Below are 23,972 nucleotides of genomic sequence, written 5' to 3'. Positions count from 1 at the left end.
GATCTCAAGTGTCTTTTACAGTTTTAACAGTAATTAAATTAAATTTTTCTCTGTTGCTGATACCATTATTACATTCTTTTAATCAGGGACTTCTAATCGAAGAATTGGCCCAGGAATTCTCACACCTCTGCACGCCACTGTTATTATTCATTAAAACTTTCCAAATGCCTTGTTTTCACATAGTTCTAAAATAAAATTTCGAAGGACTCTTGCTGTAAAAACTTTCGAAGGACTCTTGCGTTGTTTATAATATCAAATTTATTACATAAAAATACAAAGTCACGAAAACTGCTTAAGCTATATTAACTTTCCAAAACAGTCTGTATTTATAATTTGAAGATAAGATAAATTAATTTTTTATTGGCATAGTGAGATTTAGTAGGAAAGCATTTATTTGAAAATCAAAAAGAAATCGTCACGATTCCAATATAAATCATATTTCCGAAATGAGTAAAAAAAAATTCAATTAGTGTCTTTTATGTGAAAACTGTCGAAAGATTCTAACGTTATTTCTAACATCATATTCACGACATAAAAATGCAAAGTCACGAAGACTGCTTAATCTGTGTTACCTTTCGAAAACTGTTTTGGAATTCTATTATGCTCTGAAAACAATTCCGATAAGGTAAATTAGTTTCTTCTTGATATAGTAAGTTGTAATAAGAAGGCAATTGAATATCTTAATCAAAATATCACGATTCCAAACTATATCATAGCCTATCTGATAATTCGAAATTGTCTTCACAAATATGCTTCCATTATCTTCAAAACAAATAAAAAGAGATGATCAGATTTCTTATGCAATCAGAAATTAACTGAAGACTGACTGACCCCTTGGTGTTATTCTGATTCCATTTGGTGTTATTCTGAAGGTTCTGTTGTTCTAAGAGTATATAGTAAAGAACTAAAGTATCAATGATATTAACTTTAAAATTGGAAAGCACATGATATTACAGATTTTTTAAGAAACATTGTAAGAAAAATTAGCATCTCACATTGTTAAAAAATTAACGTCAATGAAAAAAAAAAGACTTATGAAAAGACTTCAGCTTTAAATAAATGCCTCAAATAAAATATAAAAATTAATAATGATTATGTTATTCATTTCAGAAATAATAATCAATAAAACAAATAACATAATTTATTATTATTTATTACTTTTTCAGGAAAAAACTATAGCATATTCACCTAAAAAGGTATATTGTTTATTTCAACAAATTATAAACAAAAATTTCGATAATTAGTTGAAATTTAAAACAAACTAGCATTTAATCAAGTTGGTAATGAAAAATAAGCAAATGCTACTTGGCGAACATTGTAACGCGGCAACATATCAAAGTAATATCGCCGAACTCTGCACTTCTGAAGTTTTGATAAAAAGATGCTCAAATCTTAAAATGTATAAATAATTTAGATGGAAATTATGTTTATCAAAAGTAAATACATTTATTCTTATGTAATTATTAGTTATTTCATCACTTTGTTCTCTTTACAATGAGATAAACAAAACTTTATATGCACGCAAGTAAGTAATTATAAGGATAAATTCAAATAACTAATAACTACCTACATTTTCAGCCATAATTTTTACATTTACTGTAACCGTGAGGTTTCTTATTGAAAAAAAGTAAGTAATGAACTTATTACATGCCTTTATTAATGCAGAGCATAAATTTTTTGAGGCTGATAATTTTCACTCCGTGTAATTCCAATGGCGAATTTTCCACTCTCGTCTGCGGCGGTAAAGTTTTTCTTTCCACCAACCACGAATCGTTTCTTCCTTGTCCACACTCCTTCACTCTAGGCACTCTACCATACACCATTGTATGGGGAAGAAAATCCATCCCTGAGAGCAGCCTGAGGTAGTTTGAACTTTCATGCTAGTGATCAGTAAAGAGGAACAAACATGCCTGTGGGACAGCAGATTAGCTACCCACCTGGTGATATGATACCACCCGTTTTAAGTGCTTTTATGATAGTCTCAACAGGGACTTAGTCAAATGTACCTCTATATCAATAAATACCGCCAGAGAAATCTCTTTATCTGAGCGAGTTTTCTCAAGCATGAAGGAGAGCTCATATAAAACAGAGTCTGTTGACTTTCCGGGCTGATAAGCATGCTGTGAGGAGGATAGTGGCTTATCAATGAGTACAGAGTCTCTCAAATATCTGTCAATAAGATTTTCAATGGCTTTCAACAGACAAGAGGTGAGGCTGATTGGTCTAAATGATTTAGCTTCAAAGTAATTTTCCCTACCTGGTTTTGGGATGAATATTACCCTGGTATTCCTCCAAGAATGAGGTCTAAACCCAAAGGTTATAGGTTCTACATAAAATAGGGGTCAATATGTCAAAACCCTTCATAAGCATTACAGGCGCAATCTTATCCATACTTGGCGACTTATAGGGTTTAAAATATTTAATATCCCATACTACTTTTTCATAGGAGATCATCATCTTGGAGGCCTCCCAGACAGTTTTACTGCAAGCAGTCGAGGAATTATTGCAAATACACTGGTTATCATAAATTAAGGAAAAATCACAAAAATAGCGATAACTCTTTCAAAAGTAAGCCAAACCGTGCAAAATTTGCATATGTTGTCCACTAAGAGTAGCTGAGTAAAATTGCAATATGCAAATTAGTGGCGCTGCACTCGGCTTACGTCATCTGCCTGGAGCATAAAAGTCCAAGTTTGAGAGAAAGCACACAAATTTTACTGTGATTGCGACATTGAAAATCTGAGATAGCCAATTCGTAATAATGACCTCTAGGCATCATTTGCTTGAAGAACTACGATGGAGAGCCATCGGGAGACTAGAGGCAGGGCAGAGTCAATCAGAAGTGGCCAGATGGCTAAATGTGAGTCCATCTGTGGTTCATAGACTTTGGAGGCAATTTCAAACCACAGATTCGGCATCTAGGAGGTTCAGTCAAGGACGGCCAACTGTTACGACCAGTGCCGATGACCGATATTTGACATTAAGTGCACGCAGGAATAGAACCGCTACTCCGACACATCTTAGATCCTCTCTTGCTGCAGCCACCGGAAGGTTGGTGTCAACGTCAACTGTGCGCAGAAGGCTCCACGAAGGTGGTCTGTATGCGAGACGACCAGCCATTTGCGTGCCGCTCACATCACGCCATAGGAGAGACCGTTTGCAGTGGGCCCGACAACATGTCCACTGGACGTCAGATCAATGGAGGCCTGTTCTCTTTACGGATGAGTCCAGGTTTAGTCTAGAAAGTGACAGTAGACGTTATTTGATATGGAGAGAACCTGGGACCCGTTATCATCCATCAAACATCCGTGAAAGAGATGCATACGGAAGAGGCAGTGTCTGTGTTTGGGGAGGCATATCCTTAGGAGGGCGCACATACCTCCATGTCTTTCCAAGGGGAACCGTGAATGCTCAGGTTTATCGAGACAACATCCTTGATGCTTATGTGCGCCCATATGCCGGGGCAATTGGTGATTGCTTCCTGTTACAGGACGATAATGCAAGACCACACAGAGCTCGCATTGTTGATGATTATCTTCAACAGGAAACAATTACTCGCATGGAGTGGCCAGCTCGATCCCCGGACTTGAATCCTATCGAGCACGTTTGGGATGCTCTAGGGAGGCGTGTATCTGCCATCAATCCGCCCCCTCAGACCCTTGCCACGCTTACAACTGCTTTACAAGAGCAATGGCTCTCACTTCCTATTGAACTGATAGACCGCATAATTGAAAGCATCACACATCGCTGTTTGTGCTGTATTGCTTCTAGAGGCAATCATATTCCATATTAAAGGTACTTTTTCTATTGCAAACCGATACTTCCAATTTGTTTATTTTATACATGTGCTAATTTCTATACTACTATTAATGTCTGATAATTTCTTTTTATGTTGTTTAATACCTTACTATGTGTTGTATATTGTGGGTAAGTTTCATAAAATTCCATGTGTAATTTCTTGAGTTATCGCGATTTTTGTGAATTTTCCTTAATTTATGATAACCAGTGTATATTCATTCCCTACAGGATAAGACCCAGGAAGTGAGCTCCTAATAATTCATCAAGAACCTCTTTCCTGACGCCCTATATTTTCCGTAAGTAAGACGGATAGCATTAAGATTGCAACTATACTCTTTTGTAAGGAATTTGGCAACATTTGCGGTTGCAGAAATTGTATTAATATCATCGCAGAAAGTCTGCCAAGACAAGCGTTCAGCTGCTCTAATAGCCTTATTATAGGTGGTGAAAGCATTTCGGTATGACTGCCATTCACCATATTTCTTTGAACTGTTAAATAGTTTCCTGCTTTTTTTACATAATATGCTAAGTTCGGAAGACCACCAAGGCACTCGGAAGACCTCTCTTTGGTCATGAAGGCTACCTTCACAGGCTTGGGTAACTCATCTGCACTTAAAACTTTAAGTGGGATGTCACCCAAGGATTTGTCATGAAAATGTCTTCTGATCCATTTCACATTGTTACTACCACACTAGAGAATCAGAACCCCTCTCAGCAAGTAGTTCTTCTCGGGCATCCTTTCGCCAAAATGGGATGGAGTCAATCAGCTCCAAGATCCTCCTGAGAATCACATCAGATTCCCCCAAAGAGAGCTTGTCCGAGAAAAGTCCTTGACATTAGCAATTTAGATGTATCTGATGGCATGTGCAAAAGAATCCCTAGATTGGAGGAATCAAGTTGGGTCCCCCACCCCAGTTTGGCTATCCCTACAACGTGGAACCACCTTCTCGGATTGGACTCTTCTCCCATGAGCCCAAGCATACTGTCTCCTGAGTATCTCTTGCCAAGGTCAGAAGCTCCATCAGGAACAGGACCTGTGCTTTTGGACCTCTCCTCGGCAGCTTTACTAGCAGTAAGCTCAAAAGCAGCGGTATGATCACTTGGCTCCCCAGAATGCTTATCCTATGCAACTGGAGGCTGTAACATACTTTTCGAACAGGAACCTCTGCCTAATTCCTGAACGCATCCCTTATTAACCGATGCGACGGATGATGCCGTTTCACAAGCTTTTCTATGACTCATCATTAAAAGCTGCTGACTATTTAGTTACCTAATAAAGGGTATCCAGGGGTCATCACGTTTACAAAGCAGGCATTACCACCATCCCCTTTTTTTTGGTTCATTAAACACGCTAAAATTTGAAATTTACTTTTTAAAATGCAACTTTAAAAAAATTTAGAAATTTAGAATTCAGAATTTTTTTTAAATATTAGTCTCATTTCGCAATATATTCGGCATTAATTAAATATGATTTGCTTCTTATGATTCTGGAATATTATGGAAAAAAATATTATTGAATGAATTGAAAGCATTTTGAGCTTGGTTTATTTATTTATTCTTAAAGATTTTTCGCACGAAAAGTTTTATTATTTTATTTTGCTTTTCAGACACTCAGTCAAATGTAGCACAGAAGCTCTTTGATGTAATACTTGATAATAGTGAAAGTAGCGTGTTCTGAAGGTATGTTCATCACCAAAAAGCACTTGCCGTTTTCCAAAGATAAAACTGGAGCTTGGAGCTGAGTCACGATACTCATTTTGCCTCCTCGTTGCAAAACACTCTTGTGTACCAAATACAAGAAACGAATGAAAGAAAGAAGTTTTATCCTTTTCGAATTTAATTATTTGTGTTTTCTTTCAGCCTTGTGTACCAAAATCAGTCTTTGTTAAAGTTTGGCCTATAGTATGTACATTGTACAATCTTTCTAATAGATATGAAAACAGTGCTTGGCTTTACTAATTTTGTCCTGTTAACCCATTCTACCATTTCGCTTCTTATTATTCGTATCACCTTATCAGCTTAAATGAACTTGCAGGGGTACAGTTGAGAATTTTTGGGGTTTTTTTTTAATTTTTGAACCAATTATTCTAAAACATTTTTGCATTGATGTTCAATATAAAAACAGCATTTGGTTTTTATTTATTTTGACCAGCTAAGAAAGAGCATGTACTTGCAGCTTTCCTTATATTAATCCGACCTCTACCCATGGTACCTGGACAACTTTGGGGGGTTAAAATGAGAAATTTTCAGTTCAGTCAAATTGTTAAGCCTATGCTTCTCTATTGAGGTCCTTTTATAAAAATAACATTTGGTTTCATTTATTTTGAACTATTATGGTACAGCCTCCATTTCGAGACTCTTATTCACGTAGGCATGTGAGAGGGATTGTGATTTTTTTATTTCTGTTGAAAGGATGGGAGTTGCCCGAAATTGCCAAAACCAATCTTGACCAACTAGTTCAACAGGCCTTATTCTTATTTCTCCCAGTCTTCTTGTCGTAATTTAACACAACACTAAAATTACTTTTAAATTTTACCTTTATTCAAGAAGCTTAGAATTTAATACCCGTTGAAAAAATATTAACAAAAAAAATCTTTTTTACTTAGCAAGCATTTTCTTGACTTTTATTAATCACTGAAATATTTTATCTGAAATTGAATGGTTAAAAATGTGAGAAGGGAGGATTTCAAACAAATTACCATATTTTTTCTATTTCATCACGTAAAATAAACACAACAAAAAGTAAACGGGTAAAAGAAATAAATCAAAGACTAGGCATTTACTATTTGAATAAATATCCTCCTAAACTATTCAATATCTATCTACAGGTTGTACCAGAAACCTTAATTTATATTTTTTGAAATCTCGTCAAAACTTAATCACAAATAATACGTACACTGAGTTAATATTTGTAAATTAAAATTTAAACAAAAAAACTAACAAGACCGTTTAAGACCCAAACGAATCATTGACGCGAAAAGATTGATTCGAAACATCAAAATCTGTTCGATAGCCAAAAGAAAATGAGAGAATTTAAAAGAGGACTTCTGGAAACACCTACAAAAATCCTCCGGTTATTAACCTTTCTTCGATCTTTGTTATCCCGTTTTCCTCATTAGTGATTCGACAAATTTCTATAGCATTTTTTCTTTTCTTTCTAGCTCAAATAATTACTTGCGATCTTTAATGAACGTGCATTTTTGGAGTTATTTTTGAAAAATGATATTGGTAACCTTCTATATTGTAAAGAAAATAGAAACGTCTCCCAATTTCATCAAGCATTTGAACTTTTTGAACACTTTTCAACCCTCCCCCTTCACTAGTGATTAGCCAGATTCGGCAAAAATTTCTGCGTTTTCTCACTCAAATATTAATTTGACGTAAGATAGCGTATAATAATGCATATTTATTTCGTCGTTGACTGGGGTTTTAAAAATATATAATAAAAGCTACGACCCTTTTATTGTTATATTTAAAAACAACTACGAAGTTTACCTTCCAACTAAACTGGTTTTGATGTTATTTAGACAGCCTTCCTCAATAGTAATTCGCTAAATTTCAATAAACCTTTCTGATCTTTCTCCCTCAATTATTATATTTCTGATGCGTGTACATAAAATTTTACTTCGTTTTTTATTCGTGGTGACTAAAGGTGGTATTTATTCGTTTTCGAGGTGATTAATCAACATTATGTAAAGTCGGTGTTCTAGATTAGGCATATATTTTTATTCATTTTTTTATTCGTGGTGATTAAAGGTGGTATTTATTCGTTTTCGAGGTGATTAATCAACATTATGTAAACTCGGTGTTCTAGATTAGGCATATTTTTTTATTCGTTTTTTATTCGTGGTGACGAAAGGAGGTATTTATTCGTTTTCGAAGTGATTAATCAACATTATGTAAACTCGGTGTTCCAGATTAGGCATATTTTTTTACTCGTTTTTTATTCGTGGTGACGAAAGGAGGTATTTATTCGTTTTCGAGGTGATCAATCAGCATCATGTGAACTCGGTGTTATTAGGCATATTTTTTTATTGTTCTCAGTGGACTATAAATATTTTCAAATTATAATAATACAATTATCCATGCTTTGTCATAAAATTTAAATCAGTTTCATTTCCAATGTACTAAAATATTTTATCATGTACATAGTTGGCTATAAAAAGTGAAGAACGCTTATTTATGGTTGTTAATAATATTCTCCGACATGGAATTATATTTTGCCACAATTCAAAATTATGTCCTTAAATAAAAGCATAAAACAGTTCACATAAATCATCATTACCAATAAATAGAGTTGACAAGATTGTTTCTGCAATCAGAAAATATCTAAAGACTCACGAAAATGACTGACTTATTCTTGCTGTTCGTCACTGCTGCTGTGTTGCTGTATTAGTAGAAATAACCAGTGAGTATAAATTATAATAATTCCTCTGCTTGTTTTTCTGTCACTTAGCAATATAAAATAATGTTTTTCATTAATTTTTGAAAATTAAAAAAATCTGTAATTTGATGGCTTCTTTACATTTGGTATTTATTTTTCTTAATAAAAAATTTTGATTTTTTAAAAATATACATTCATGCATCTTCAAATTATATCTCATGCATTCTAATTCATTCAATAAAGCTTCGTTTTGCGTATAAAGAACAACGAATAATCACGTGAACAAGAATAGTGAACTAGAGATAAAAAATTACTGAACCAAACTTAGACCCATTTTAAAGATAAATTTATAATTTTCTATAGAAAAAGATTTTGCATTGACAACTCATTATTATTTTATTGATTATTTATAAATATGTTTTTTTTTAAAATCTGGTCTCATTTCTTGTAGTTTGATCCTTAGATATGATGTCTCATTTGCCTTTTTGTGTGAAGCATGCATATTTTCCCAACAGTAAAAAAAAATTACTGATGATATAAAACGAGAAACTTTACAAATGAAGCGATAAATTATGCAAATTATTATTGAAAACAACACAAAAGAATATTAAGCAAACGTTTCTAGATTCGAAGCAAACATTTCAGAATTCGGAGTTGTCCAATAAACGGTTAGTTCTAGGTTAAGTTCTGTCGACTAAAAGATCGGGATCTTATGATAATTATTTAGACAAATAATTGTACCTATGTTAAAAAAAATATTACTCAAATGAATATTATGAAAATTATTTAAATTAGTAGTTATCATAAGCTAATTAGTGCCGGACAGGTGATCGAATGGTTAGCGTGCCTGACTGCGAAGCCAATGGCTGCGGATCCGAATCCCGCTGTGGGCATGGATGTTTCTCTCTCTCTGTGTTGTCTTCTGATGAGTGAATATATGAATGTGACCCACCCTATGAACGGGTATTTGTGGAAGTGTGGCGTGGGTAATGTTGCTCGCCTCCGTGACTTTGGTTCACTGGTGCCTACTGGGTAACGATAAATGAGCAACACTTCCGGCATCTTCTAAGGCGAAAAACGAAAGTTCAGTGCCCGCCGTTATTAAAAAAAAAATAGCTAATTGGTAACATTTGAACGGTTATGAGTCTATGTTTCGTCGAACTAGTTAAAAGAACAGAGAAAATCATAAAAACCAATGGAGGGCTTTGAAGCAGGAGTTTACGTCGATTTAACTTTTGAGTAGTTGTTGTTGTAGTTCATTTTTACGACGCACTAGAGCTATACAATGGGCTATTGGCGACGGTCTGGGAAACATCCGTGAGGATGATCCGAAGACATATCACAATTTTGATCCTCTGCAGATAGGATGGCACCTCCGCTTCGGTAGCCCGATGACCTGCACGCGAAGTCGAGTACTTTACGGTAGAACAGTATAAGGGCGCTTTTTCATTACACGACACGATACCGACAAAATCGGACGACAAATGTGTGAACGACAATGTCGTTGCCGGATCGTTCAAGCTATTGTTTTTTCACTTGTCCGATATCGTTCGTCCGAGAAGTAGAAATTATTGTTCATTTAATGTTTTGAACTTGAATGAGCAGTTGCTTGTGTTCTGTTGTGATTTTTTTCTGCAAACTTTAAATATGCCGGGTGATAATCGTCGTCTCAAACTTCTTACTTTATATTAGAAGAAAAAAGCTAGCAGTGCAGAAACGTTTTTGGGTGCACGAAATGGTACTTATGTATTATCGCCACCACAGCTACAGATTTGGCGGTTTTTAAGTGCCGCTAATCTACACCGAAAATTTTTGCGACAAATCATGAAATAAAACACTTTATTTAAAATCTAAAACTTCGAAACACTTTATTTAAAACCAAAGTAGTCAATCAGATTTCGGTGGAAAATGAGCCGATATAGAGTTTTACATAGATTCAAAACAGTCCCTTTTCTTTCACCAGATGTTGTCGCCATATGAACTCTGATAAAATGATGATTCCAAATGATGTCTCGCTGTTCCCCTATGTCTTTTGTTCCTCCATTTACCACTGCCCCTTATTCTCTCAACTGTTTGTGTATTATGAGCTCCTGTATCAGGATTAATAAAGTGTATACAAATACTTACTTGCTAAGGTATTTGTATTTATGATAAACCTTAGCAAGTAGGAATCCTTCTATTCTCTTTGTTTGATAACCTTTCCAGCTGTCAGAATAAATTGTGCTACCATCGAAGCCCCACTTGCTGATCACACTGTTTTAAATTACATTTCCAAAACGTACGTTTACCAAAATAAAGTTTCATGTCATGGAATTGGTACATTTTCGTCTTTTGGGGGGTAAAATGTTGAAAAATTAAAATTGCATCTTGTTCGTTCTGTTTTTGGCAAATCCTAAAGATGCACTTTCGTAGCACTAAAAATGGCGTCAGAAATCGGCAAACAAGGCAACAAGGAATCCAAAAGATAACTGCATGCGAAAACGGGGTTGCTGTGTGCCAACAACATTATTGCTCTTTTTTGGCGCATTAGCACAACTTCTGCAACAACATAAGTACCCACGAAATAAATGAGGCAAGATATGTTGAAGAAGATTTTTATGTGCTTTTCCATAAGCTACAGAAAGTCCCTAATAAATTTTTTAATTACGTCTGAATGAGAGAAACCAAGAACAAGAGTGATGTTAATGAGGAATAATTTTTATAAGGCTTTTGAGTTGGCGTCTGCTCGCTAATTTATGACTGTAATCACTTAACATTACTTAAATTCTTTAAATGTTTTAAAGTATTAACGCTTTTTTTTAATCGAATTAAAATATTAGTTTCACTTAGAATAATCTTTTTAGATGATTTTTTTAATGAGTTTTACCAAATTTATCTTATGAAGTCGCTCTATCATGTTTCAAAAAAAAGTTTCAGTTGAATCAGGGAACCTATTTTTTATTATTCAATCAAGCAGAAACCAGTAGATCGAGTTCTGTTTGAAAAACATAAGAGTCTTTATTTGCTTTCTTATCAAACCATTACTATTATAAAAAATATTATCTCTTCATTAAAGCATATAATGAATTTATAAAAATTTTCAATAAAACTTTTATGATTGTTTAAGTCTTTCAACCTCCTTATAATGTAAAAAAGGCTACATCATAAAATTAAAAATTTATAACCAGACATGAGAATACATTATATAAAACTTTTATTTTAAAATTTTACATTTGACATGATCAAATAAACGATTAAAATTGATTAAAAGAATAAAATAATGATATCAAAAGAGGAGATAAAACAGAAAAGATACACAATAACAAATAAAATCGCCACGATTTGAGGAGAAACTTGCTTGCCTAACCGACATTTGATTCCGACAAACGATATCGCCTTGTCGGATACGACATAATCGTTATCGTATCGGTGAGTGAAAAAGCACTCCGTTGCTGGCCATGTATTTTACTTGACTCGATGTCGTTCACCGACAATCGGATCCGTTTTGTCGTTATCGTGTCGTGTAATGAAAAAGCGCCCTAACGAGGACCAATACCGCACACCCTCGATCCCTACGCAGACTGATCCAAGCGGTCACCCACCGGCACACTGACAGCAACCAGTGATGCCTGACTTCGGTGATCTGCTGGAAACCGTGTCTTAACGATCAGTCCACTGCGGGACGATTTAACGTTTGAAGAAATCGGAGTAGATGTCGGAAAAATTTTCATCAATCTGGTTAGTTAAAAGTCAGGTGTTGTATAGTAATAAAATGGAGTAAAAAAATATTTCGATCTTATGACAATTATTTAGACCAATATTTATAAGTATCGGAACAAAACTATTGCACAAATTAATATTGTAACAATTACTTGAATTATAAATTACACTGATAAAAAACCTGTAGATATCGGGAATGAGGTTTACCCTTTCTAATGCACAGTCGGCAAAAAATAGATATCACCCTAATAACTTTCGCTCTTTTGATCGGATTTTTTTGAACTAAATGTCAATCTTAATGGTTCCTTTGGTCGACCTCGAATATGCTAAATAATTAGTTCTAACTATTAATTAAATTGCGAAATCAGACACAAAAACGTGCCTTCTCTGAATAAACATTTTTTTTTTTTACATATCGGAGATATTGGTCCTTAAAATAGATAGGGTAGACAAAATTTTTCGAAATTTTGTCTACCCTACAAAAATTGTAACCATTTAAACTTTTTTAAAAAGCCAGTGGTGTTTCTTTTTAACAATAAACGCAGTTCGGTTTTTCCATGTCTACATTCATTTGTGGTTTCAGTCACCAAAAAGTTTTTCGCACTACATCGAATAACACTTTGAATATTTATTTATTTATTTATTTATTTATTTATTTATTTATTTATTTATTTATTTATTTATTTATTTATTTATTTATTTATTTATTTATTTATTTATTTATTTATTTATTTATTTATTTATTTATTTATTTATTTATTTATTTATTTATTTATTTATTTATTTATTTATTTATTTATTTATTTATTTATTTATTTATTTATTTATTTATTTATTTATTTATTTATTTATTTATTTATTTATTTATTTATTTATTTATTTATTTATTTATTTATTTATTTATTTATTTATTTATTTATTTATTTATTTATTTATTTATTTATTTATTTATTTATTTATTTATTTATTTATTTATTTATTTATTTATTTATTTATTTATTTATTTATTTATTTATTTATTTATTTATTTATTTATTTATTTATTTATTTATTTATTTATTTATTTATTTATTTATTTATTTATTTATTTATTTATTTATTTATTTATTTATTTATTTATTTATTTATTTATTTATTTATTTATTTATTTATTTATTTATTTATTTATTTATTTATTTATTTATTTATTTATTTATTTATTTATTTATTTATTTATTTATTTATTTATTTATTTATTTATTTATTTATTTATTTATTTATTTATTTATTTATTTATTTATTTATTTATTTATTTATTTATTTATTTATTTATTTATTTATTTATTTATTTATTTATTTATTTATTTATTTATTTATTTATTTATTTATTTATTTATTTATTTATTTATTTATTTATTTATTTATTTATTTATTTATTTTTCGTTTAAATAGTTGCGAGCAAAAATTTTAGTCCGTCTAGCACTTCAGAGCTGAAATAAAATTAATAGGGGTGTATTAAGTGTAAATGTGAGAATAAAATTTTTAATGACAGTTTGATTTAACTGATTCAGTGGCCATACTCTGTTGCCAAATCATTATCCCAATGGAGAGAGACTGCATTTAAGTGTATGCCAAATGGATGCCAAACTCCCAGCGCGAAAGAATACCAACATCGCCAACTCTTGAAACTACGTTGCTTGATTTTTTCTTGATGTTTTCTTAAATCATGTGAAATGTGTCAAACAAAACTTAGTGAATAATCATTTAACAATTAATAAAAATTGTAGCTGAAAATCGCAACAAATATACATCTTTCTATTCGTATTTTAAGAAACTGATAAAAGAATCATAAATATTGTTTCTTGCAGGCTATTTTCATCCACCACGAAACAAAGTTAAAATTCCTTATCTCGCATTTGATTCGTTACGGCATAATCACCATTTTTAGTGGTCCAATCAAATCCATTGCTCTTACAAAGCCATATAGTTGTTTCTTTTCTCGAACAAATGTTCTAATTTATCGAAATATGTCGCCAAGTCCAGGATTCCAGTAAGACTTCGAAACCATAACTTTTTTTAATAATTATGTGATATATAGCATAAAAAATAGCACGGATTAAATTTATATCTGACATGTTTAACTTTTAAAAGCTTTTAAATTGTTATGAAGGCATATTTGTAAAATTTGACAACTAAATGAAACGGAACTATTTGCAGTCGCGGATAAATACTTAAATCCTATACTGCAATGGTCTTTTCTTAACTCGTAATAGAGTATAGCAATTAAGGGTACTCTTCAGACATAAAAAGGATTTTGCTTCCTCTATGTTAATCTAAGGAAAATTATTATTTAAATATAATTGAATAGATTGGATTTCGATTAAATAGATTAGATTACTATTTGAACAGATGAGATTTTCACGAAATAAATTTGAGATCTAGAGATGCTACAGACAGCGGATAAATATTTTCCAGCTGCATTCTTTTAATGTAAGTTTCCTGGATTAGTAAATTCATTTTATGAAATGTTTACTCAATACTACATCTAAATAATTCAACGGCTTATATGATATGCCACTTTATTACAGTTAAGTGTTGAGCCTTGCAAATTGTTGGCAAAATAAATCGAAAATCTGCAGATTTCAGTTTGTAGATTGTGACATCGAGTCACAGGCTAATTTATAAAATCTTGATTCAATTTATAAAATCCTGATCCAATTCATAAAATCCTGATCCAATTCATACATCGCCCTTTAAACCTTAGTGCAATTGGGACATTTTCCCCCGAAAATTCCACTCTCACCCCTTTTTTCGGAAGAACAGCTGATGCGGCTTTCTTTCATCACGCACGTGAAACGTGTGATTGCTTCAGTCTTCGTAACCATGGCCGAGAACTAGTTTTTAAACACTACGACTCCAACTTCGAAAAATAGGTAATAACACTTCAATTTTATAAAAAAAGTAGGTAATAAAACTTCTACTTCCAAAATGTGTATAAATATTTGAGCGCGTAACGCTCATTAGCATTCGAGTTTTACATTGCCCAGCAAGGTTACGGTCTCCCGCGAGGAGTATATTTTTATTTTTCCCTCCTTCCTCACCGGAGTTCGGAGGTTGTATTAACATGGCGTCATCAACACCATTTTTAGTCTGGTCATCAAAATAGCATCTTCTTTGATTTTTCTTTTTCAAAATTTAACTTACAACATAATTCTAAGCACTGAAGAAAATGGCCAGCCTTTTTACTACGAAATTTTACACTTAGAAAAATATTAGCTGTCATTACCATAATTTTGGATTTAATATGGTATCCGCATCAATAAGCCACTGGACTTCGTTTTTGCCTGGATCAGCATGGCGTGTTCGATCTCGTTCGCCGGTCGCCATCAGCTTTTACTCTAGAAATCGCTGTCTGTTGCATGAGAGAAATTTGTAGATGAGATCTCCTTCAGGGATGTCTGCGACAACCGCGTGGATTTATCCGGCGCCCCAAGTCATGCGATTGGATACTAGAATAATGATGATCCTGCCAAAAATTCCCCATTCAAAATTCACCACCTCTCCATGATTCCGAATTTGCCATAAGTTGATTTCTGTTGCTGCCCCGACGTCAGAAAACCATGAAATAAAAGTGAACTTCCATTTATTTGAACACTGGACCTGTTTTCTCTTAGATTCTATTTTTGTCAGTTGTTATAAGGGTTTTTCTTTCGGAACACATTGGTCTTGTTGCAAACCACTATACTTTTCCTTTTTTAATTCGGTCATATTTTCTTCTGAGTGGCAGGGTGGTGCAGTTGGTTTATCGTCGGCCTTGTGAGCCCTAGTCTGCAGGTTCGATCCCCGGCCCAGACACCGGATTTTTGGGGTGCAGAAAATCCTCAGCGGCCATGTCGTATGATTATGCGACATGTAAAAGATCCCTGGAATGCCTTATTGGCTCTTGGCATTTCCGGCAGAATTAAATTCCTAGTGCACTTTAGCATCCAAATAGAGTCTCGGTGCTGCCATCTGGTGTGGTAGAAACTGGACGTCCAAATTTACATGACTAACGGTATCTCACCCATTGTGTGGTGGTCCTGAAAGAGTGGATACCACCTCTGGAGAACTCACTAGGTCTGCTCATCGGCAAGACCGATTGTGCAGCTCATTGGAAATAAAAAAATATATATACTTTCTTTTGAACACCCAGTTATTTATCTCTTTAATATTTTTATTTTTTACAATACCCAGCACTTCTGCATCACATGCCGTTTTTTTTAACATATTTTATCGAATACAATGCTGTTGGTATTTCTGAAGATCTTGGTTGTTCATGGACCACATCAAGAGTTAAGAGTCCCTTTTAGACACATAATTTTACTTTCATGTTAATCAATTTAAAAAAATTTTAATTTTATTTATTAAATACGTTCTGTTGAATGTAGTCATAAAATTTATACTTTTATAGTTTTAAGTATTTTTAAGATTTGAACTTTCAAAAATGTTCAACTATGAAAATTTTTTTAAAAATACTTCTTCCCATACTTAAAATTTAGTAACGTGAACTTTGAAAAACTTTAAACAATCAAAAAGTTTTGAAATTACTAACATCTCTTGAAATTTAAAATCAAATAACTAAGTTCAATAAAACATATTAGAAAAAATACGTCTAAATATAGAATGAATTTATGCTTAAATTAGGCGTCGGTTTTGTTTTTTTCAACAAAACAAAAGAGGAAGTATGGGGTGGTAAAAGGCAACTATTAGATATATATAGCTGTCTTAAAGAATCGATCCTTAATTGAATTTCTTAAATATCAGATTTTAATGCTTTTAAGAACGTATTTCTTAATCATGATTTGTCAGATTTCGATGTAAATTTTTTGCTTTTTTTTCCCAGCTTGAATATCAAGTTACGACCCTTTATGGGCATACTTTTTTACAGTACTCTAAAATTATTGCCGAAGATTCTTATAGATTTGTACATAGTTATAAAAAGAAACATATCCAAATTTCAGAATCCAATCAAACTAACTTTGTCTTCCTCACTAATGATCCACCAGATTTCATAGACGTTTGTGTTTTGTTGAAACTATACACAATTTTCACAGTAATCAAATTGATTTTTTTTCACTACTGATTCCATTATTACATTCCTTTTATCACGGACTTCTAATCGGAGAATTTGCCCAGGAATTCTCACACCTATGCATGCCAATTTTACTATTCATTAAAACTTCCCAAATAACCATGTTTTTACATATTTCCAAAATAAAATAAATAAAAAATTTCAACGATGGACTTCTGCGCGAAAAATTTCTAAGGATTCTTCTGTTGTTTCTAATAACATATTCATGACATAAAAATGCAAAGTCACGAAGACTGCTTGAACTACGTTAACTTTTTAGAAGAGTCATGATTTTTGATTTGCCGATAAGGTAAATTATTTTTTTATTGACATAGTGAGATTTAATAAGAAAGCATTTATTATTAAAGAATTGAAAATCCTAATCAAAATGTCACGATTCCAAAATAAATCATAGCCTATCTGATAATTCGAAATTGATTTCTTAAAATAGCTTCCATTATCATCACAACATATAAAAAGAGATGATCAGATTTCTTTTGCAATCAGAAATCGACAGAAGACTCGCAGAAAATGAAGTACTTAGTATTGCTCTTGGTCATTGTTGCTGTAGTAGGAGGTTCCGACAGTAAGTATAAGCTATACACTCCTCTCACGAAGGCCAGATTCTCCTCTCTTATCGTAAAAGATAGACCCCCCCCCTAATATTAAAGAAAAATCCCTTTTTTAAAAAGGTATCAATATCGGAACGCGTTTTCGAATCTCTTAAAACTCTACAGCCACTATCGCTAAAACTCTGGAATTAAGACACCGAGTACGAGGTGAAAATTTAGCCCCAGGTAATAAAAATGGTACAAGCATTTTAATTAGTCCCTTTAAAGGGAACGCTTGAAAATGAGATTTTTCTTTTCGCATTAAGGTTTAATATTATCCATTGTTATAAAAAAAATGTAGACTTATAAAAAAAAAAAATTTAAGATTCTATTGCATATTCTTTAATGTTTATTTATTTTTTACAAGTTCCTTAATCAATGTGAATCGGTGCTATGTCACTGAATAAATATTTCTATAGCTATCTGATGATAGTCGTGTTTTTAAAACGTGTTTCCATAAAGATAAATTACTTAAAATCAAATTTAAATGAAATAAAAGAAAAATGAGTTATGTATTAAAAAGCAAAATCAATAGCGAAAAGGTACTTGTTCGTTAAGGAGAAATGTAAACAAATCGCCATACATTATTGACGTCATTAATTCTTTATTTTTAGTAATTATTACTTTTGGTGTTATTATAATCAGATTGGATTTTAATAGGTTCCAAATATACCAATATAGGTAATACTGCACTGTTGTAATAGGTTTTTTCAATGCTCATTGAAAGGGATAAGTACCGTAGAAAATAGTTTTATTGTGGCAACTTTTGACCAGCATGAGGTGGCCTTGAGCAAAAGCGTCATGACAAATGATACAAATTACAGTTAATCTTTCTTTCCATGAGATGATCTTCTAAGAATGTGTTACGCTTAATCTAATAAGATAGAGCCATCTGCAAGTGTAATAAATATTTTTTTAAAGAAAATGGAATTAGGTTTATTATTTTTGATGGAAATGTTCGAAACCACTTCATTGATTTCGACCTATACTCAATTAAAATTTCCAACTTATGTCAAAAAAGTATTAGTTGTTAGGCTTTTATCATCTGTTTTGTAAAGCAGCTTAATTAGTATTTTATTTAATAATACAAATACATCTGAACTCGCGTCTGGTTTTATTGTCACCACATAATTTAGAAAGGTTATAAATTATTGGAAAGAATAATGCGCTTGACGAATGTCAAGAAGAAAAAGTATGAAATAGAATAATTCAAAAAAAGTTAAAACAACAACTTTCTTTGCACGCAAAAAAAAAATGAACAATAAAATATTGAGATTAATTTAAGAGAATTGAATTGATATAGTCTCAGTTAATTTTTCTTATATTATGTTCATTTTATCTATTCAAGAAAATTGTTGCTGGAATTTCTGTAAGACTTTTAAGGGAAACAAATGAGGGGTTTGTTGATCTAGATTGAAATGATGAAAGCCTTTTCATCTGCTTTCGTTCAAACTTTTGTACGGAATTCTTGCAACAATTTTCAAGATGACTTTATATAAAATGAATAAAATACCTAGAAAATTAACTAGGACTATCAACTCGGTTCTTATGAGTTACATTCAATATTTCATTCCTTTCATTTTTGTGTAAAACCAGAGAAAAGCTGTTAGTTTTGTTTTTAATCTAAATTATTTATTCCTTTTCAACTTTATACTTATATCCTTCAAAGATGCAAACTTTAAATAAAGGTAGAAAATACGAGTTTTGCGTAGAAATATGTAGCTTAAAAGATAATAAATTCATAAATGCAATATAAAAATTCAATTAATTTACCGTAATGCAATTTTTCTAGTTATTTTTAAAAATTTTCCTTTTTTTCATTGGTAGAGAAGTGCCGAGGTTGTACTCGCATGGAAATGTTGTGTTCATGATGTTTACTTTTAAACTTTCGTATTCATTATTGTTCTATTGAATTTGTTGTGTTACTGAAATGTATCTTCAATTATCCGTGTTAATTATAAACACATCAAAATCCTTATTCCATATATTCCATCAGTTTTTTAATAATCAAGCTCAAATAACTGGTATATGTATGACATATTTTAATCTTTTACAGAATTTTAATTCATGAAAACTTTGATAGAGCGGGCGCCTTTGAAAAAAGGTAATGTGTCAGCTTAAATCAAACGAATAAAATACCTGCAAAACTAACTAAGATGATCAACTCAACTCATTTTTTATTACCACGTTTATATCAACTTGCCTTCGTGTATGTCTGTTCGGGTGGAATTTTGTAATCGATTTTAAACTAACTTCCCGACTGGCTACAGACTTCAAATATGGCACATACTTTAGAAATGGGTGACAAAGCATGACAATGAGGAGAAAAAAGACGTAAAAAGTATAAAATTAAAATCAAAGAAAAATTAATATTTTCGTGATTGTCTATTTTGTTGTCGATTCGATTATTTCGAATTAGTGTCGCATGTCAGTTGAAAAGTTTTGTGTACAGTAAGTGAAAAAAATTGAGATTTTGAAAGTATGTACAAAAAAAATCAAAATAATATTTTTAAGAACCACATTTTTGTAGAGGAGAATAATAATTAAAACACAAAAATTTGAAAAACGAAAAACGTGGGGTGCATGATAACAGTATATATACACATACACATTTTCTTACTCGTACACATGCACAACCACATCCACATATACATGCATACACACAAACATATTCCACATACACATCCAGATACAATTACAGTTTTACATGCACATATTCTCATGAGCACACATACTGTTATTGTTATGTACTTCATGCCCCCCACGTTTTCCGTTTTTCAATGTTTTGTTTTTTAATTATTATTCTCCACTACAAAAACGTGGTTTTTAAAAATATTATTTTAATTTGTATTTTATTATGAGTTACATTCATTATTTTATTCCTTTCTTTTTCGTGCAAAACCAGAGAAAAATTAATATTTTTGTTTGCAATTTTTTAAAATTTTTACAGTTCTCTCACAGAAAAATTTCATACTAAACTCTTCAAGATTAACTATTTGAAATAGCACTTGAAAGTTTTAAAAAATTCTTCAAGTTTTTCTTCAAGTATTTAATGAAATAAAATTTACAGTCGGCAATTTTGAATAAGTAATACTGTTGCTTGTTTTCAGATACCTAAGCTCCGGAAATTGATTTGAAAGACGTTGAAAGTTCAGTTTTTTTCCTCAACGTAAATTATGTAAAAACTAAGTTAAGTTTCAAAAATCTAAAATCACGGGTACACTTGTAAATACCAAATTACTTGCTGAATCTTATAATTTCAAAATTGTACTGGCGTACTTTTGTCAGAAAATTCCCAAAAGATTCTAGACTTCTATCCAGATCATTTTATTTAAACTAAGTTCAAAAAACATTGCCAAGTAATAGAGTCAATATCAATAATCAGTTAATTTGTGAAAACTAAATAAAGATTATTCAATTAACTCTGAGGGAAAATGCTTATTAATAGAAGATATTAGTAACAACTAATTAGCATGCTTTAAGCTATATTTTGGAATGAAATAGATTGCATTCTAGCCATACCAATCAAAAATAATTCGTTGAGTTTTTTTTATTTTATAATTATTTTAACACTTATTTCTGCGTGAATCGCAGTTGTTCATGAACAATTAACAAGAACAATAAAATTTAATTTGATGGCCATTACTTTAATTATATTACTTTACAGAGTGAATTTTATATATTTCTGATATTAAGAATTAGAATAAATCGTTAAGAAAATCAGAAAAAATAATTTTTGTTTTCACTAATCAATGCTTATTATTTTAAGAGGATTGTTGCAAATGTCTCAAAATAAGACTTGTTATTCTAATTCAAGGATTGCATAGTAAATAAAAAGAAAATGTGTTTATTTTTATGGCATTTTATATATTTGGAATATTCGAAAAAAGTGAATATATTTTTTAAAACTAAAGGTGCATATGGTCAACACTATCTTACTGGATAACTTAGCCTTAAACAACCTGCGAAGAGACGAGAGTGTGCGGTACCGTTTAGCGTACGACCAAAGTTATAGGTAAAGAACAACAGTTAAGGGTATAAATGAAATAAAATACATTTAGAGGCATAGCATCATGGATTCTTGAAATGAGCTTGCACCCTCCCCACTGGCACCCATCGTACATTGTTTCAAATTTCAATGTATCAGCTGATAAGTAAATGTTCATTGTTTAAAATTTGCTTTCTAGGTGGTGAAATGTGTGACCCGCCGAATTGCGGAGAAAATTGCGATATATATTTGTCCAAAGACGGAGGATGTCCATATTGCGTTTGCAACATTTCACAACCTAAACCTAAAGAGATATAGTGTAGTTTACCACTCTGCGGAAATTGCAGGATCGACTATACCTCCAAACCATGTCCTACTTGCAAGTGTACATAATTTTAAGTATTGATACTGATACCAGTATTGATACGTTTAAGAACTTCAAGTAAACCTCACAATTTCCAACGACTCTACCACATTTTATTGTCCAGCATTTCGATGTACAATAAATACTATGAATAAAGTTATGAACTTCCAATTTTCGCTGGTTTCGTTTCCTTTACTTTATTAAATAAATAAAGCTTAAATGACTTGGATAGGTGATGTTCATTTAGTCTGGTACAAACCTAATATGTATAACAAGTTGCCATAAGTTTGATTCTGAGAAGGGCAAAAGTCTCTAAAGAGTAGGTATTGGTTAACAATGATTCTCAACCTTCAACTGCTGATGGTCCGGTTATAAATGAGAAAAACACTTACGTTTAACTTATATTTTGAATATACTGACACCCTGGATTAGCCCATAAAAAATTTACTTCCTTCAATCAGCATTTTGTGAAAACTGAAATCAGAAAATTATCACAGAACTGACAGCACCCAATTTTTCTAGCTCTTATCTTGCATTTGAAAGATTTTCTAGCAATAGATTTTACTGTGGTAAATTTTTTCCTTCCGAAATCTAAAATAAGCCCTTAATTTTGGCGAGTCTACCGTCACCTCAACTATAAATAATTGACTCACGTTGTTTCGAACGACACTTGAACAAGCCAAAGTTCATCAGCGATTGACCTCGCGAAATTAATTCAGGAAGGAGCAACCTCAACAGCTACTTAGCTCAGAATCTTCGGGATAGATGGCAGCACCATTCATCAGTGAAGCCACTTTCATAATTTAGGTTTAGATCTGAAAGGGAAATTTTTTTTTGCATATTTCTGTACCCATAGGACTTTCGATTCCATAGATTATACGAGCACGTATATCGCCCCCATTCTGAGAATCGAATCCCGGCCCCTCCGAAACGAAGCTCTAACAACTGGGCTTGGAACTAATTTAATCAACCGGTAGCATAGCAAAAGTAAATTCTCTGTTTTTCTAATTGATACATTGCCTGCACATGTAAACACAAAAGACTTGACCTGAAACATACCCGAGTACGTTTGACAATCTTACTCTTGCTGAAAGGCAATTACGATATTTATGAACTTTTTTCTTTTAGACTTCAAAATCAAAATTCAGTTTATTAATCAAGCAGTACTAATGATTTTTGTAAAGAGAATTCGAACTTTTGTAAAAGAACTGCTGAAAGATAATTACGACATTTATGAACTTTTTCTTTTAGACTTCAAAATCAAAATTCAGTTTAATAATCAAGCAGTACTAATGATTTTTGTAAAAAGAATTCGAACTTTTGTAAAAGAACTGCTGAAAGGCAGTTACGACATTTATGAACTTTTTTCTTTCAGACTTCAAAATCAAAATTCAGTTTAATAATCAAGCAGTACTAATGATTTTTGTAAAAAGAACTCGGTGTTATTGACGTATACTCTAATTTTTAATAACGTCCTTTAATTTTTTTTTAAAAAAATTAGTAACTGTGTAATGAACGCAACACAATATGTTACGTACGTAACAACCAGTTTTTTATATTAAAAACGAAAAGAAATTCAAAAAGTTAAACATAAAAAGCTGCCAATATTTCCTCTTAAATTTAATGATTAAAACATAATTTTTGATTCTCTTAAATAAAAATAGATATTTCATTTCCTTTATTTAACTATAATAACCAAACATCTGATGCACTTTGCATTAATTCTGCCCAAATATTCTACTTCGTCGTCAGGGATGTTTCGCCAATATACCCATGGTGCAGCTCTAGTGCAGCCTAGATAAACATAACAAAAGTAAATAAAAACGTAAATAAACAACGTAAATAAATAGATAAAACTTCTACTGGAAATAACATTAACTCAAATTACAAACTCAAATAATTTAGGATGTTCTGTAATTACCACTCTTTATATACCTGATAAAAATGAATTCAAAAATATATATTAAAACGGTAAGTTATTTGTCAAAATATATGGGAGTAGTATACCGCGCGATCTATGCGGCGGAAGTGACGTCACA

General features: G+C 31.8%; 1 long non-coding RNA gene across 1 annotated transcript; it reads left to right on the top strand.

Annotated features, from left to right (window-relative positions):
• The first annotated feature begins 8,068 nt into the window (after positions 1-8,068).
• Positions 8,069-22,108, top strand: LOC107451596 (uncharacterized). The gene is made up of 3 exons (XR_001585077.4): positions 8,069-8,206; positions 17,422-17,556; positions 21,769-22,108. It is a non-coding gene; the product is annotated as an uncharacterized LOC107451596 (long non-coding RNA).
• The last annotated feature ends 1,864 nt before the right edge of the window (positions 22,109-23,972 follow it).

This window comes from Parasteatoda tepidariorum, chromosome 4, assembly GCF_982258835.1.
Source record: "Parasteatoda tepidariorum strain Cologne lab strain chromosome 4, Ptep-v5.0, whole genome shotgun sequence".
Classification (NCBI taxonomy): Eukaryota; Metazoa; Arthropoda; class Arachnida; order Araneae; family Theridiidae; genus Parasteatoda; species Parasteatoda tepidariorum.
This window is presented reverse-complemented; position numbering and strand designations above follow the sequence as displayed.